The following is a 13187-nucleotide window of genomic DNA, read 5'->3' on the forward strand; positions in this document are numbered from 1 at the left end:
GGTCACTTGGTTCCTCTACAACCTCATTTACATTTGGCTCAAATTTCTGCTTCCAGTGTTAATACTTTTCATTTCTTTGCTGCATTTTCTTCTTTGTTGGCCAGGTTCCTCTTTCAAGTATTAGTTTTTTTTATACAATGTTACATGGTGCTATTTCTAGGAGACAAAGAAACAATGCAATTGTGTGCACTGCTGTTTCTGTGTAAATAACCAATGAGCAATGACCAAGGACTCACAGATTGACAGAAGAGACAGAGCTGGTCACTGATCACGATAAGCTTGTTATTTGCATAGCAGTTTGTGAATTGAGAAGCTAGCAGCAAAGTTGTATTTTTTTTTTAATTTTTAATTTTTTATAAACATATAATATATTTTTATCCCCAGGGGTAAGGTCTGTGAATTGCCGGGTTTACACATTTCACAGCACTCACCATAGCACATACCCTCCCCAATGTCCATAACCCCACTACCTTCTCCCAACCCCCCTCCCCCCAGCAACCCTCAGTTTGTTTTGTGAGATTAAGAGTCACTTATGCTTTGTCTCCCTCCCAATCCCATCTTGTTTCATTTATTCTTCTCCTACCCCCTTAACCCCCCATGTTGCATCTCCACTTCCTCATATCAGGGAGATCATATGATAGTTGTCTTTTATGCAATCATTCACTGTTAATATGCCATCACACCTGAAATTTTAACTCTATTGTTGCGGAACATGTGTTGTCTAAGTATTAGAACTAGTTTGTGCATATCAAAACTGGACAAAGCAAGGACTGCGTAATATATGGGGCATTTCTTAATAAATATCCTGATCTTTCAGCTCTCCTGATCTAAAATCTGCTAGTGCAAATCTTTTGACTTTTTTTTTTACCATTTGGTAGCTTATATTTTTTTGTTCATTTTAAGTGAGCTCTTTATGTATTCAAAAAATTTACATTTTTTTAGTAATATGCAAAATAAGTCCCTTTTAAAAAATTGTAACTTGTTTTTTAGGACTGCTTATACTGTTTTTAAGAGGTTGTATTTTGGGGAGGGCTCCTGGGGGGCTCAGTCTTTAAAACATCTGAATTCATCTGTGGTCATGATCTCAGGGTCCTGTGGTCATCCAGCTCCCTGCTCTGTGGGGAGACTGCTTGTCCTTCTTTCTCTGCCTCTATCTCCACTCATGCTCTGTCTCACTCTCAAATAAATAAAATCTACTAAGAAATAAAGAGGTTATAAAAAAAATAAAGAGGTTGTATTTTTCATTTTCATGTGGTTAAGTATGTCTATCTTTCCCTTTATTATGTGTTATTTCAGTCTTTTTCAGAAATGTTTTCTTATTGTGGTACTATAAATATACAACTCATTTTCTAAAGAAAATATTATATTTTTCTCTTTACATTTATGTCTCTAATGAATATGGAATTGTTTGTATGTTGGGATGAGGTAGGGATATATATATATATATTTTTTTTTTAACGTGGTTAGGTAATTGGCACAGGAAAAGTATTAAATAGTTCTCTCTCTCCCCATTAATCTGCGTTGTAACCTTTTTTTCCTCTAAAGATTTATTTATTTTATGGAGAGAGAGAGTGAGATAGCATGTGAGTGAGCACAGAAGAGCAAGAGGGAGAGAGAAAATGCAGCAGACTCCTTTGTGTTCTGAGCCTGATGTGGGGCTTGACATGGGGCAGAATTCCAACTTCTTTTCTTCTTCAAAATCACCTTGGAAATTCCTAATTCTTATTCATCCATATGAATTTGAGATACAATCATACCAGGATTATAATTGAGACTTTTAAAAATTTCATTGAGTTTTTATGTTTAAAATAGGGTTTATAGCGACTTTAGCAATGCTAATTAACTTTAATAAAGTTTTATAATTTTTGTTACGCAGATTTTGCCCAACTTTCATTTGATAACTTCCTGGACAGTTTATAGTTTTAGTGCTACCACAAATGATTGCCACAGTTTTCATATTATAATTTCTAACTGGTTGTTATCAATGTATGGTTGATTATAAGTATTTGAAATTAATGTAACAGTCTTACTGGATTATCTTAATAATTCAGATATTTTAGGGGCTCCTGGGTGGCTCAGTGGGTTAAAGCCTCTGCTTTCGGCTCAGGTCATGATCCCAGGGTCCTGGGTTCGAGCCCTGCATTGGGTGCTCTGCTCAGCAGGGAGCCTGCTTCCTCTCCTCTCTCTCTGCCTGCCTCTCTGCCTACTTGTGATCTCTGTCTGTCAAATAAATAAATAAAATCTTTTAAAAAAATAATTAAAATATTTTATAAATTATCCTGGATATTTTATTTAAATTAGAATACTATCTATTAAAATAATAATTCAATTTCTTTCCTTCTTTATACTACCAGCTTTTCTTGTTGTATTGCATTGTATATGATTTTCAGCATAATATTAGATGGGGTGAATAAGTGAATGTAGTAAATAACCCTGAGTTTTCCTGACTTTAGCAGGAATGCTTCTGATTTTTAAAAGTTGAATGTGGTGTTTGTGAGAAGTATTTTATTAGAATAAGAATATTTCCTTTTTTGCTTAATTTTTAAAACCTCTTATTATAAATAGTATTGTATTTCATCAACTAATTTTTCTCTTTGATATAATCATATGATTTTTTCCCTTTAATCTTTAATGTGATACATTAAAAAGGTATTCTGGAAGCATATAATGGCAATGGCAATACATGAGAGTCATAAACTTCTTTAAGTAGTTACACTTAACCTCCATTAGCTGACATCATTAGACAACCTTTTCTATATAATGAAACTACCACTGGAAGCCTTGCTCTAGGGTAATAATTGTCCAGAGAACTGTCAACTCTGGTTGACCCTGAAATGAGCTCCTTACTACAGTTCAAAGGAAAAGCTGGCTTGCTTGCTTGCTTGCTTTTTTTTTTTTTCCTTTGATTTTCCTGGATGTTTTGCCTCTCTCTACCTTCACACATAGGTTGAAGTGAGGAGTAATTCTCTTGAGTCATGGGATCAAACAAAGCAATTTAGAACAAATTGCATTAACTTCATGCTTTTACATTAAGCTTTGAATTTATGGACTGCTACTGAATATGGCTGAAGTCTCAGGAACCTTCATGCATTTATAGGCAAGCACAGGTTTTCAGCTAACCTAACTGGTTGGGCTCCAGTTTTAGATGCCATCTTCACTCCATGCTTGCTTCTCTAGGTCACCTTCTCTACCAGTCTCAGGGCAGGTTTATGTAGTGCACTCTGGAATACTAACGGCTAAAACTAGGGGTGACTGGGCAAACATGATAATGTCATATGAAAGCTTACCTGCTCTGCAAGTCCCCTCTGCTGGAAGGGACAGAAAACAGGGATTGATTCTCTCCCTCGGTAGGGAGTCTGCACACTCTTGCCAGATACAACTATGCCTTTACAACAAAAATAGACTCAACAAAGAGGACAGGATCATGAGCAGCCCGGAGCACAGCTTTCTTGGCAGCCTTCATTGAAATCCAGATGACTTTTATTTGGTTTTCATTGTGCCTACAAACAGGACAGGCAGGATTCACCGCCTGCCAAAGAGCCCTACTTCCCCTTTGAAGCAACCTTATCAGAGAGGCACAATTGCTGGTACCTTTCAAACCAGCCCCTGGAAGGAAAGGAAGAGGCAGTGCTTAATCTCCCTCAGCCCTACACCAGTCCCCCAAACCATCCCCCCCCCCCCCAACACCAACACACAGGCCAAACACTCCTTTGAAGGTAATCTGTGTCTCAGGTCTAATGTAAGAGAACTGAACCTGTTTCAAAGGTGCTACCTAAAACTCTCTAGCCCCCGATCCATATTTTCCTTGTCATCTGGGTTATGTGCAGGGAAAATGCATAGTCATGTGTATTTTTTATCTCTTTTTTAATATTTGTTTATTTTCTGTTGATTATGTTTTTTAAATATTTTATTTATCTATTCGACTGACAGAGATCACAAGTAGGCAGAGAGGTAGGCCGAGAGAGAGGGAGAAGGAGGCTCCCTGCTGAGCAGAGTGCCCAATGTGGGGCTCGATCCCAGGACCCTGGAATCATGACCTGAGCCAGAGGCAAAGGTTTTAACCCATTGACCCACCCAGGTGCCCCTTTTCTGTCAATCAAATGTAAGTTCAAGGTCTTTCAGGGGAATTTTAAAATATGGTTTTGTTACTCTATCCATGGAACCTAGAATAGTGTTGGTATATAGTAAGTGCTCAATGAACATTTATTAAATGAAGAAAGAATAAAATAATGCTACCTTCACAGTATCCAGCATGGTGCTTTAGTCAGGTACTTGCTGTAAGAAATTATGTAAATGCAGGCTAATTCATGAAATACTATGGTCTCCTACAGTATGTTATTCTCAAGATTTATCTGATGAATGTGATAATCTGAGCTAGAGGGTGCTGCTTCAAATTTTTAATACTCAAGTGGGATGAAAATAACACTAGGTAGATTTGAAGGATGGGGCATTTCTGTCTACTTAACTCCCTTCTCCTTCCATACCCCTTCCCCAATGCCCTAAATCCAGAAATACGTGTGAATCCAGAATTATGGGGACAGGTGAGTTCTCTCTGATTGAGCTGAAAATCTTATAAGAGGTTACAGAGTTGCTAGCCCTTGTCCTTCAGTAAAGAGAAACCTAATGGGATCAGATCTGTTCCAAACCCACTATTTCAAAGAAGACATCTGAGCTACCACAATGTCCTCAAGACTTAGAATTGTTAAGTAATGTCTACTACAAACATTTAGGCGACTCAGTTAAAGTTCCCTATTGAAAATAATCCATCAACCGGCCAATTGATCAGATTTGATCTTTTGTAAAGAAGAAAAAGGAATTGGCATTATTTTCCCCTTCTTGGGATTTTTCAGAAAGAAAACATATACCACGGTGAGCCTGATCCTTGTTTTTCCCCCTAAATCTTAGGAAACGATTGTGTGTATGTGGTGCAGTGAATGTATATGACTGCAGCTGTATGTGCGGCCTGTGAGTGCACATGCATTGTGTGTGCGCATGCGAGTGCGCATGCCCGTGTTCACGCATGCGCAAGTGTTGCCACATTTCCACCTTCAACAGATAACCATCTGTTATCTGCCTGATGTCTTTTCAGATATGAAGATGAAGCCCTGAGTGCATATGGACACAGTCTTCCTCACGGACTTAAATTGGTACTATTGTCATCATAATGAGTTGCAATTACTCTAATTTTCCTTTATATGTCTGAAAGCACAGGAGCATAGCTCTTTCTTGACTCAGACCAAAATGTTGTTGCAGAAAATAAAATTGCAGAAGGGCACTTAGAATGTAACCTAAAGTTTGGAGTTTCAACTTTGGTCTCTCATGGCTTTGGGGAAAGAAAGTTTGGCTTTGTGGCAGCCACCCCGTGATTTATGGCTAATGGGAAAGTTTCCATGCCTGAGAGAAACAGGATCTGAGCGATGTGAGCTGAGGGGCCCTGGGACGCGATTCACTTCTGAAAGTGTTTCAACTCATGAAGCTTGAAGTTAATGCTAAGATGTCTTCTGCCAGTTTCATTTTTTTTAAGTTTATCACTGCTCCTATGAAAACACATGTAATCCAGAGGCAGTAAGAATTTAAGCTGCTGTAAATTCATATCTTAATGTGATTTGCATATTAAAATATTTCCAAGAGACAGACCGCTACGCTTGAGGCTTGGTGGGGAAGAGGGGATATGCGAGGCTTTGGGATTCATTAGGCCAAGAGACTGACCCAGGCCAGGGAGCTGGAGGGGGAGGGAAAAGAGGAGAGAATCCAATTAGGGAAGGGGAGGGCCTACTCTGATGCACAATAAGGCTTATTAGCTATGTGCTGATCTTAATACTTGTTTTTACAGTCATGAGCCTACGAACCGCATGGTAAACATTATAATTAAATCATGTGCATTTGTAATTATCATATTATACTAACAGAATCAGAAGGTACCGTATGTTAAGCATCAAATGAGGAAAATGTATTGTCCTTTAAGTCCTCATTTTAAAGTGACTGCAGATTGCTAGGTGAGAATTTATGTTTTTTTGGAATGGTTAAGATTATCAGATGTATAGGAAAGGCAAGTATAAAAGCCTCAATGTGTGTCAAATGAAAGAGGCTCTGGAGGAGAAAACTGGGATAATTAGAAATTAAAGTTTGCCTAAAAATGAAAATGCCAATCTGTCGATTTAACAAGGATAAATGTAACTTCCAAGATAAGTGGAAACCAGCATGTCTGCTCACGATGGGTTGGCGCCCTGGGAAGGAGAGTGATCTGGGCTTGTAAAAATGTGCCTTACACTCCCGTGATGTGGTGGGCGTGAGAACTGACTCAGTCCTGAGCCAGCCTGTGATCTGGAAATATTTCCTTGCCTCTGTATACCACAGCTATCATATCTGCTTTATATTTCTACAAAATGGAGGGAAGAACACTTACCCTACAGAGTTATTATGATGTCATTACATAAAGAGAACAATATTACAATACTGAAAGGGTTTAGACACTCAGTAAATGGAAGATTTTATCATTACTTTTGTAATTCAAATAGATGATGACATCAGTCTCTGACAGTCTGATGGGCCCATCAGGCTGACCAGGTCCTTTTTCCCTCAGTGTTTGGATAGAAACTTAATGATGTTTAATGAGTTCATAAGTAGTGCATTCTACCTTTAAATTGTAGCCCTCCTTTAATTCATGCACTTGGTTTAATGTTTACAGTTGAAGGTTAAGGAATTGTGGAATGATTATAGCAACAGCCAGAAAAAAATTAGATTTTGCTTTGCTGGGAAGCTCCATACAATAGTAGTATACTAGTAAACTGCCCACATTCCAGGGTCCATTCTCAACTTTACTCCAACAAAATGCACCTTGCCATTATCCCAACATGATCAGAATCGTGGAGACATTTTAATGCTAACTAAACTTATAAAAGATGTATAAGTTAATCTGAATGTCAATGTGTTAGTATCTATGAGGGATGAGTATGAAAATATTTCCAAAAACTAGACTGTTCTAGTATTTTATCAGGGGCATTTTCTTCCCCTTGATATCTATGTACTTTGTAGACTATGAGTAGACTAGAGAGAATGCTATTTGAGCAACAGGATTGTCAAGAGAAGTGATTCATGCTGCCTTCATGAGGCCTAAAAAACATAAATCTCCTTATAACGCAGCAAGGATTTTATTGTGACCTTTCTAATCCACGAAGAGTCATTACACCCCTCTGTATCAGAATACTGTTATAATGACAGACTTTCCTATGACTCAGTGGATTACCACAATAAGGATGGATTTAGCTCACACATCTTTGGATCAGCAATTTAGCCTGGACTAGCCAGGTGTTGCTGATCTTAGCTGAGTTCCCCCTCATGTCTGGCAGTTGGTTGGTGGTGAGCTGAGGTAATAAAGTTGACTGACCCATGTATTTCTCATCTCCATCAGGACAGATGGAATATGTTCTCATGGTAGTGTTACAGGGGGAAATGGGTCCCCCAATACATGCCCATTTCAAACTCTGCTTATGTTGTATTGGCAAAGCTACTGCCCAAGGCAAACCACTTAGCCAAGCCCAGAGCAAATATGGAAGGGCACTGAAAGTTACATAGTAGGAGCAATAGATATAGCGAAGTATTAGGAATGAGGGCCAGTCACCCCCAAAATATATAAAGAACTTATACAACTCAACACCAAACAAAAACAAAAACAATCTAATTAAAAATAGACAGGCCCGAATAGCCATTTTTTCCAAAGAAGACATGCAGATGGCCAGCAGACACAAGAAAAGATGCTCAACATTATTAATCATCAGGGAAATGCCCACATTTCCACATGAGACCACACGAGATACCATATCACCCCAGTCAGAGTGGCTGGTATCAAAAAGATAAACAATAACAAGTGTTGGTGAGAATGTGGAGAAAAAGGAATCTTCATGCACTATTGGAGGAAATGTAAACCGATGCAGTTACTATGGAAAACAATGTGGTTTCCCTCTAAAATTAAAAACAGAAATACCGGGGCACCTGGGTGGCTCAGTGGGCTAAGCCTCTGCCTTCGGCTTAGGTCATGATCTCAGGATCCTGGGATGGAGTCCCACATCACACTCCCTGCTCAGCAGGGAGCCTGCTTCCCCCTCTCCCTCTGCTGCTCCCCCCACTTGTGCTCTCTCTCCTTCTCTCACTCTCTGTTAAATAAATAAATTCTTTAAAAAAAAAAAAAAAACCAAAAAACAGAAATACCATATGATCCTGTAATTCCACTACCAGGTATTTACCCAGAGAAAATGAGAGCACTGAGATATATGCACCCCTGTGTTTACTGAAGCATGATCTGCAAAAGCCAGTATATGGAAGCAACCCATGCCCATGGGTAGATGAATGGATAAAGATTTGGTTCATATATAAACAGAATATTACTCAGCCATAAGAAAGAATAACATGTTGCCATTTGTGACAACATTGGTGGACCTAGAAGGCATTATGTAAGTGAAATAAGACAGAAAAAGACAAATATCATATAATTTCACTTATATGTGGTATCTTTAAAAAAAAATTTTAACAAATGACCAAACAAATGAAAAACATAAACAGCCATAAATACAGAGAAGAAACTGTTGGCGTCCAGAATAGAGGGGGTGAGGGAATAGGCAAAATGAGTGAAGGAGAGTGAGAGGCACAGACTTCTAGTAATGGAATAAATAAGTCACAGGGAGAAAAGTTAGCTAATAGTCAATGGTATTATAATAGCATACAGTGATAGATGGTAACTACACTTGTGGTAAGTGTAGTACACCATATAGATTTGACAAATCACTATGTTGTATACCCGACATGAATGTAACATTCTGTTTCAACTGTACTTCAATTAAAAAAAAAAAAAAAGAATTGGGTCCATTAATGCAATCAGTTGATCACATTCTGATCAGAGTCCCACTTTGCTGCACACCTATTTTGATTCTGATATCCATTCTCTTTTTTTTCCCCTGACATTCATTCTTTCTTAGTTTCGCTGCTGACTGTTTCATGCTATAGACTGATGCTCTGTTTCTCTTTAATGTAACACTTTTTTCTGATTAAAAATAACGCAGGCTCAGGGCACGCAGGTGGCTCAGTCCTTAAGCATCTGCCTTTGGCTCAGGTCATGATCCCAGGACCCTGGGATCCAGCCTCCCATCAGGCTCTCTGCTCAGTGGGAAGCCGGCTTCTCTCTATTCCAATCCCACTGCTTGTGTTCCCTCTCACTGTCTCTCTGTCAAATAAATAAATATATATATATATATATATATATTTAAAAATAAAAATAATACAAGCTTATTATAAAAAGTTACAAAACTTAAAAACATCTCACCACCTGGAAATAATCACTATTGACTATTTAACAAAAATCTTTCAAGATTATCCTGTTTTGTTTTATTTTTTTTTTGTCCTGTGTGATTTTTCTTTAAATTAAAAGTGGTATATGTTTTCTGTGAAAACAGAGAGATACAGAATAGTACTATCAAGAAAATGACAATTATCCGTCATATTTCCAACTCCAGGAAATAACCAATATTAGCATTTTACCACATTTCCATCAAGTAAGTTCCTCTCTAAATAATTTATAAATTCCTCTTTAAATGCATTTCCTCTTTAAACATATATATAATTTGCAATATATTTACATATATTGACATGGTGCACGTATACTTTGTAGCCTGTTTTCTTAAAAATATTACATAAATTGTGTTTTTGCACTTAAAATTCTTCAAAACTGATTTTAATGATTACATTATTTGGATATATACTGCACTTAAATATTCCTCAGTTATTATGTATTATGTTATAGCCCATCATTAAGTCCACCATTCAACCAAATTTTTTAATTGCTTGCCTAGTGCAAAGCCCTATTTTGGCAAGAAGAGTTAAATGATTACTAGAACAGTAAAGATTTCGGTTTTAATGTGTTTTCTTAAATAAGGTTGCAATTGATATTTTATGTGTACATCTTTGTCCACATCTCTAATTACTTTTGGGATGAATTCCTAAAAGCAGCATTAATAGGTTAAAGGATATGAGTATTTTTTTACACTGTGTAACATACTGCTCAAATGGATTTTTAAAGAGCGACCTTCATTTATGCATGGGAATGAGCGTGTATTGTCTCCCTGGACTTTTACAAACAATGTATACCTAATTTTTTTTTTTAAGATTATTTATTTATTTATTTGACAGAGAGAGAGATCACAAATAGGCAGAGGGGCAGGCAGAGAGGTGGGGGGAAGCAGGCTTCCCGATGAGCAGAAAGCCTGATGCGGGGCTTAATCCCAGGACCCTGGGGATCATGACCTAAGCTGAAGGCAGAAGCCCTAACCCACTGAGCCACCTAGGTGCCCTGTGTATACCTAATTTTAAAGTAACTTCTTGCTTAATATTTTGGTTACTATTTTGACACATTTTCACATATTTATATCCCTCCTTTATTCTTCCTTACTGTTTTAGTGATTTCTCATTGATTGATATGGGCTTTTCATATATCAAGGTTATAAAGCCTTTTCTGCCATACATGTTCCAAATGTTCTTCCCTTCATTATTCGTCATTACAGTTGTGACATAAAAGAAGTTTAAACTTTTATCTAGCCAACTCTATTGATTGCTTCCTTTGAGATATCTCTCATTAGTTTTAAGCATGGAAATTTTGCCTTAACAAGGATTGGGCAATAATTCATTTATATTTTCTTCCATTTTTATTTCCTTTTTAGTAGGAGTCCTTAATTAATCTAGATTTTATTTTGATGTTTAGTTTTATAGGAAGATCTAAATTGATTTCTTTTTTCCTCATAAACCTAGCCTATTTTCCCAGAACCATTTATTGAATAATTGACCCCTTCATCACGGATTTATGCTGCTTCCTCTATCATATACTGACCATAAACACGGAGCCCAGGGTCTACCTGCAAGCTCTGTTTATTGGTAAATTTTACTTAGCACTTGTTGGATATTCAGGCACAGTACAGAATTGCTAGATGTGGTCTACTTTTAGAAGAGTCCAGGGTCATATATAGGTGAAAAAAATTATGACTTTGGGTTTTTAAAAATCAGGGCTTAAGGGGCGCCTGGGTGGCTCAGTGGGTTAAAGCATCTGCCTTCAGCTCAGGTCATGATCTCAGGGTCCAGGGATCGAGTCCCACATCGGGCTCTCTGCTTGGCAGGGAGCCTGCTTCCTCCTCTCTCTGCCTTCCTCTCTGCCTACTTCTGATCTGCCTCTGTCAAAGGAATAAATAAAATCTTTAAAAAAAAAAAAAAATCAGGGCTTAGATTCTGGTTCTACAAACCACTGACTATATGAGCCTGAGAAGGCCATTCAACTTTTCTGAAACTTAGTTTCCTCATTTACAAGGTAGTGACAAAGAATACCCTTTTGACATGTTGTTCTATAAAGCAAGATAACACAAGGTGCAAAACCTTTGTGAAATGTAACACCAATTGCCAATGCTAATTTATAATTAGGATAGCTATAATCTGGGCTCTAGATTCATTACAAAGCCCTACTGGGCATGGCTGGTTTTGTGTTCTTATAAATCCAGATATAGAAACCTGAAAACAGAAAATGAAGCCAGCCAGAACTCTGCTCTATTGTTTTAGAAAGAGGATTCTGAGGTCATTCTTTGGAGAGCATTTCCCGTTTTGTTCTATGTAACTGGAAATCAATGCTGTAAATACCAAGCAGGGTGGGTATTAATTAATGAGGTCATGTGTAAATGCCTCATGGAAATGCCTTATGGAAGAGAGACAGTAAAGCAATTAATGGGAACTCTATAGAAAGTGACTTAAGTAGCAGCACAGGAAGACTCCAAACACATAAATGTAGCCTTGAGAAACTATTTCACCAGGAAGAAAGAAGGGCATCCTTTGAAAGATATGACTTCCCCCTCAAGCCTGTGAACTCAGCATTGGCTAGGTACACAATGATCCATGCCAAAAATACAAATTCACAACCAAAAAAACTACCCAAAAACTTACACCAGAGTTAATAAGCTTGGAGAATCAAGAGGAAACAAGCTTCATTTACATTTCCCTGTGGATCTAGCTTGAGGAAAAAGTGTCTTGCCATGTCCAGAACTTTTTGAACGTCCAACCTTGAGAAAAAAGTCTTCAATGATCTGCTTGATGGAGATCCCACTGCTTGTACAATTTCCCAGAGTTCCCTCTAGGGAAGATTTAACTTATGCATAAAGTCAAAAGGGACAATCACATCTACATGCTCAATGTTGCATCTGTTTAATGGTCAATTAAAAAAACTAATATTCACTCACCACAGCAGGCTTATAGTAAATGTTCAATCCATGAGAGTTGAATAACTTATGCAATCTCTAGATTCATTTCTATGACTACTTATTGAGACTTTACTCATGGCATGACTCTTTTAGGCATGATAAGAATTAGATGTACGTTTTTACCCCAAGGATCTAAAGATTAGTGAAGGAGAGGATATTTACATCCATGAGTACAATAAAAGATACAGTTACAGATAACATAACATGATATAAATGAGGTATTGCAGGAAATCAATGCAAGGAAAAATAGGTATGGGAAAAACATGGAAGACTTTCAGAAGAATTATATTTATGACACTAGAGAGGGGGCATTTATGATAGAAAACACATTATAAACAATGTTGTAGTGACACAAAAGTGAAGGGGATAGAAACAAGAAACTTCACAGATAATATAAAATATCAGTTTGTGACAGACCTATGAGTATCATGAATATCAAGTATGAAGTTCTGCTGGGAGGAGAACCCCCTGTAAGAGAAATTCCAGTTGTCTGAGAACGGTAGACTTCAAGAAGATTCTGATCTATCCCTCCCTTAGATAGGATGCTCTCTGAGTGTGTATACTGTGTCTCGCACCCGTGTTTTGTAAAGCGTGAAGGCTCCATAAAAGAGAAAAGCAGGAATAGAAAGCAAATAACCGATACAGAATGTATGTCCAATCAATGCATACCTCCCAGCAAGGAAGAGAGTGTAGAAGAGTGGATAATGTATTAGACTCAGGCCCTCAATTTGCCATTTTCTTACTGGGTGCACTTTGCTAAGGCAAATAACCTCTTCCAGTTTCAAAAGACTGCTCTAAGGACACAAGGAGGTTGAATAACACTCCCTTCCTGTCCAGATAGAATAGGACTTATGTGACCAGTTTTTATTGACATGAAATCATATGGGTTCAATCATACACAACAAA

The sequence above is a fragment of the Mustela nigripes genome, chromosome 1 (genome assembly GCF_022355385.1).
Source record: "Mustela nigripes isolate SB6536 chromosome 1, MUSNIG.SB6536, whole genome shotgun sequence".
NCBI lineage: Eukaryota > Metazoa > Chordata > Mammalia > Carnivora > Mustelidae > Mustela > Mustela nigripes.